Consider the following 6,000-nt stretch of genomic DNA (forward strand, 5'->3'; position numbering starts at 1 on the left):
AGAGTTGTTGTCTCTGCTTAAGAAAACAAGCTCTTCTAAACCACATTTGAATGGATCTTTACCTGTTTCCACAATTCAAAAAATTAATATACTTGACTAATTTAAATTCTAATGGAGAGATTCCCGCTGAAGGGATGTCTGGGTGTAATTTAATTCAATCTCCTGATCAAAGCACCACTAACTTGGAAGTTATATCACATTGATTAGAGCCTTGTCCAGTCAGGTTTTGAAAATTTTCAAAGGTGGAGGTTCTACAATTTTTCTGGGCAACTTGTTAACAGAGCTTAACCATTCCCAGAACTGATATTTAATGTGAGCATGCAAAAGGGTTACGCTTTTTTTTAGTTTTTGTGGGGGTTTTTTTGTTTGTTTGTTTCTTAAGCTGAGGGACTGCTTCTTAAATGGAAGTCACTTCTTGCTACAGGAAACATATTGGGAAGGTGAGCTTAACAATATACCAGTCCTTCAGTATTTCTTCAGAAGGAAACATGGCAGAAGAAAATGATATAATCAGTTTTACCTTACTCAGAAGATTTCTGGTATGTGTGAAATATACTCAGGTTGCTCTGGCAGCTGAGAACAAGGAAGCTTCACTAGAACTAAGATGACAAAAGCAAAAATTTGTTACAAATAGTTACATATCCTTGCTGAAAATTAATACAGAAAAGCATATTGAATATAGTTTGTAACCTATGTAAAGTATTCCTTTTTGTTACCTTTGAAGTTCAGTGGTTGGATTCTCTGTAATTTAGTATCTTTTTACCAATATCCAGTCAAGCAACTTTCACAGAGTACAGGCAATTAAATTTATTTTTCATTATGCAATTCCAACATTTGTAGAAATTATGCTCCTCGAGAGAGAATAAAATTGACATTCTTTGTACTGTTACTCAAAGTAAGCCAACATTGTGTAACATATTTATAAATTACAATCCAGAACTAATGCCTTCCATTTAGATTTTAAAATCTCTAGCAAGTGCCTCACACACTTGGCCTTCTTGCCCTGTAATCACTGCTTCACTCTAGGAATCAAATAAGAATGACCCACTTTCTTGCCTAATAGATTCTTTGTGGACTGTAAGCATACTTAGATGTTAATGCCTAGATGGTTTAAAGACAAAATAAATCAATATAACTAGCTCCTGTCATGTTAAGAAAACCTATGAATAAAAGCACAGCTAAATTAAATCTTTTAAATTTAGGCAGACTTTTATGTATTTGTGCACATATACATACTGCATTATGTATGAAAAGTAGGATAAGCTTGAGCATGATTTTATATCTGGTCTCAAAGGCGGGCTGGACTACCTTTTCATAGCTTTTTCATAGCTTTTCTTCGCTTCTGAAAAACTATGCCAGTTTGCACACCTGAGATGATGTCTGAAGTGCTACAAAAAATTTTCCCACATTCACAAATGCCCAAGACTGTCTTGGAACAATTGCAGCAAAAAAGAAGAGCTAGCAAAACCTTGAGAGAACTATCTCACTGTCGTGGTTTAACCCCAGCCGGCAAATAAGCCCCACCCAGCCGCTCGCTCACTCCCCCCGCCCCCGGTGGGATGGGGGAGAGAATCGGAAGGGTAAAAGTGAGAAAACTCATGGGTTGAGATAAAGACAGTTTCATAGGGAAAGCAAAAGCTGCGCACACAAGCAAAGCAAAACAAGGAATTCATTCACCACTTCCCATCGGCAGGCAGGGGTTCAGCCATCTCCAGGAAAGCAGGGCTTCATCACGCCTAACGATTACTTGGGAAGAAAAACGCCATCACTCCAAATGTCCCCCCCTTCCTTCTTCCTTCCCCAGCTTTATATGCTGAGCATGACATCATATGGTATGGAATATCCCTTTGGTCAGTTGGGGTCAGCTGTCCCAGCCGTGTCCCCTCCCAGCTTCTTGTGCACCCCCAGCCTCCTCGCTGGTGGGGTGGGGTGAGGAGCAGAAAAGGCCTTGACCCTGTGTAAGCACTGCTCAGCAGTAACAAAAACGTCCCTGTGTTATAAAGGCTGTTTTCAGCACAAATCCAGAACATAGCCCCATACTTGCTACTCTGGAAAAAACGAACTCTAGCCCAGCCAAAACCAGCACATTCACGTTAGAATTTCTTGCTCTATCCAAGACTTCCTGAAATCAGGTCTATCTAACTAAAAATTTTTTTTTGAAAGAATTTTAAAATGTTCAGGGTTTTTTCCTAAGGAAAATAAAAAAAAAATCAACAAAACAAAACAACATTCAGTTGAACAAAAAATTCCCATTGAAAAACTGAAATGCAATTCCTGTCTTCGAAACAGATGTACAAAAACATCTACATGCTCAGCCGACATATTTAACAAAGATTAACAAAACCCAGGTTATCAGAAAAAAACGTCCTCTTAGTAAATGTACAATAAATAACAGCTCAGCAATCCTGACAACTATTACTGCACCTCCCCGCTCTCCATAAACCTGTTAAAAAGAGCAGCTGGTCGTTAATAATGGGCAGTCCTTGCAGGCCTGTTCAAGTGTTCAGCCCCCTCTTCTTGTGACATGGCCACCGGGGCCACCACTAGATGGATGAGGAGCCTGGTGTGCTGGCCCTTCCTTGCTTGTCCTTGTCATAGTAATGGCTGTCCCCTTATCCCTGCAGTGCTTCCTGGATTGAAGGAACCTGGTGCTGATTTGACCAGATTTTACATGCAACCTTTTTCTCCTCGGGGGAGACGTCCACAACAGATTTTACTCCTCAATAGGATTAAATTCCCAAAACAATTTTTACTGCGTGCTATACACGCATACACATGTATGCACACACAGAATTTTACTACCCAGGCCCAATTCACATCCTGTCACCTCATGGTGACCTCTTACCAGGAAATGTTTATCATAATTCCTGTTCTTTTTCTATATACAATAATTAATTACTTTTCATTATTTATATACATGAACAAATTTTAACTGAGGTCATAAAATTAATAAAAAGAATTTGGGACTACTAGTATCACTTATATTCTACCAAGTTGCTATTTTCCCTTTTCAACAGGGTTCCACATCATAAAACTTAAATCCTCCAGGTTTACATTTACTTTCAATTCACTTAGATTTTAAATCTACCAGTCAGATCTTGTTACATCACACTCCTACATTGCACGTGCTGTATGTACATAAGATTAAATTTTACAGCATAATTAATTCTTAAAATTAATGCAGTGTGTGCAAATTAGTTGTTGGTAGTTAGTGGTGTATATTTTCTTTTTTTAAACTTCCTGCCCTTTTTGAATATTAAGTAATAATTACAGTGCATTACTTGAAGCTTTTTAACTTTCATTTATATCCATTTACAATCATATAATTTTTAGCGATAAGGTTGGATTAAGTCACTTGTGGGAATGTGTTAACCTTTTGTTCAGGAAGAGATGAGACATTGCTTGCACATGCTCTACAAATATGCATTGGGTTTTCTTATGTTAATCAGGCACATTTTAATCTTATATAAAAACTTCAGTGTGGGTGTATAGATACAACTAAGATGCTTACATTTAATACTGCTCAAACAAGTAGTGGTGATGACTCACAAGTTCTATATAGAAAGGCAATGGGATTAATCCTCTCAAACCGTGTGTCCCTAATGTACTTCCACGAGAGAGAATTGTTTGGATGAATGCGACGATTAGAGAAAGGCACTGCATGGAGATATGTGGGGACTGAAGTCTCAAGACAAATAATAAGGGCATTGTTTGCAGCCAGTTACAAAAGTTCCCCAGGAAATACTACACACTGGTTCTGACTGAACTCTGTTACTCTCAAAAAGAGTACCTTTGAACCTTTTCTCCTCTCATGCCCTTAAATCTACTTCAGCTGGTAACTGTTCCTCTTCTGAGCCTATGCGTCTCATTCTGGTCACTAAAATATTGGTAAAATATTTACCATTTTCTAGACCATGTTGAGAATATTGCCTCCAGTTTTGGGCCCCTCCATACAAGAAAGACGCCAATGGTCAAGTTGGTCAGGGGCTGGAGCCCTGTGAGGAGAGGCTGAGGAAAGGGGGTTGCTCATCCTGGGGAGGGGATGGATTCGGGCACCTACCAGCAACCTGCCAGTGCCTGCAAGGAGGTTATGGAGGAAACAGAGCCAGACCTTTCATGCTGGTGTGTGACGGGAGGGCGAGAGGCAGTGGGCGTAAACTGAGACAAGAGATGCTCAGGCTGGACAAAGCCCTGACCAACCTAGCCTGAGCTCATGGCTGACCCTGCCTTGAGCGGGAGTTTGAACCAGAGCCCCCCTGCGGTCCCTTCCCACCTCAATTATCCTGCGATCCTGAATGACCTATCTGGCAACTAATGATCATCCGAACATAGTGAGGAAGAATTCTCTAAAATATTCGAGCACAGGTTATTTATAACTGACACTGTTAAGATGAGCCATAGGTTAAATAAAACACTATAAAGGTGCATATAGGAAAAAAAAAGCCAAATTAAATTCTTTACAATGTAAACAATGAAGAAGTTTTTTTAAAATTAGAGCTACATCTTCTTGAATTAAAAACAAGTGAATGCAAACACAGAGGTTCAATCTGTTGGTGTTTGGAGAGAATAGGAAGTATTATCAGTACCTAAAAATCAAGTAAGATAGGTCAACTGGAAAGTGCTTCCCTAACATCTGACTGTGCAAAAGTCTGTAAAGACTGAGGTAAAACAAATGGGAACACAGTCCTGTGTAAACTTAGACAGAAACAGAATTTTTCCTTTAATCCCAGATTTACTAGTGCATTGAAAACCAAAGTTCAAGGTTTAGGAAGCCTACTGATAAGCCCACTTAAAAGCTAAAAGCTCTTATGGAGTACACATATGGAGAAGCTCACACTACAAGCTGTGTGATTTTGAGTTTTTGTATCACCCAGCTGCCTCTTAGGTGTTTCTCAGTCTCTTCTCTGCCCAGGAGGCTTTCTGCCCAATGCTTTCCAAATCCAATACCATAATCCCATAATCATAGAATCATAGAATCATTAAGGTTGGAAAAGACCTCTAAGATCATCGAGTCCAACCATCAACCCAACACCACCATACCCACTACACCATGTCCCTAAGCGCCTCATCTACACGTCTTTTAAATACTTCCAGGGATGGTGACTCCACCACTTCCCTGGGCAGCCTGTTCCAAGGCCTGACCACTCTTTCAGTAAAGAAATTTCTCCTAATATCCAATCTAAACCTCCCTTGACGCAACTTGAGGCCATTTCCTCTCGTCCTATCGCTAGTTACGTGGGAGAAGAGACCAACACCCACCTCGCTACAACCTCCTTTCAGGTAGTTGTAGAGCGCGATGAGGTCTCCCCTCAGCCTCCTCTTCTCCAGACTAAACAGTCCCAGTTCCCTCAGCCACTCCTCCAGGCCCTTCACCAGCTTTGTTGCCCTTCTCTGGACACGCTCCAGCACCTCCATGTCTTTCTCGTAGTGAGGGGCCCAAAACTGAACACAGTATTCGAGGTGTGGCCTCACCAGTGCCGAGTACAGGGGCACAATCACCTCCCTGCTCCTGCTGGCCACATGGTTTCTGATACAGGCCAGGATGCCATTGGCCTTCTTGGCCACCTGGGCACACTGCCGGCTCATGTTCAGCCGGCTGTCAACCAGCACCCCCAGGTCCTTTTCTGCCAGGCAGCTTTCCAGCCACTCTTCCCCAAGCCTGTAGCATTGCATGGGTTGTTGTGGCTGAAGTGCAGGACCCGGCACTTGGCCTTGTTGAACCTCATACAGTTGGCCTCAGCCCATCGATCCAGCCTGCCCAGGTCCCTCTGCAGAGCCTTCCTACCCTCGAGCAGATCAACACTCCCGCCCAGCTTGGTGTTGTCTGCAGACTTACTGAGGGAGCACTCGATCCCCTCATCCAGATCATTGATAAAGATATTGAACAGGACCGGCCCCAGTACTGAGCCCTGGGGAACACCGCTCGTGACCGGCCGCCAACTGGATTTAACTCCGTTGACCACAACTCTCTGGGCCCGGCCGTCCAGCCAGTTTTTTACC

This window comes from Calonectris borealis, chromosome 8 (assembly GCF_964195595.1).
Source record: "Calonectris borealis chromosome 8, bCalBor7.hap1.2, whole genome shotgun sequence".
Lineage (NCBI taxonomy): Eukaryota > Metazoa > Chordata > Aves > Procellariiformes > Procellariidae > Calonectris > Calonectris borealis.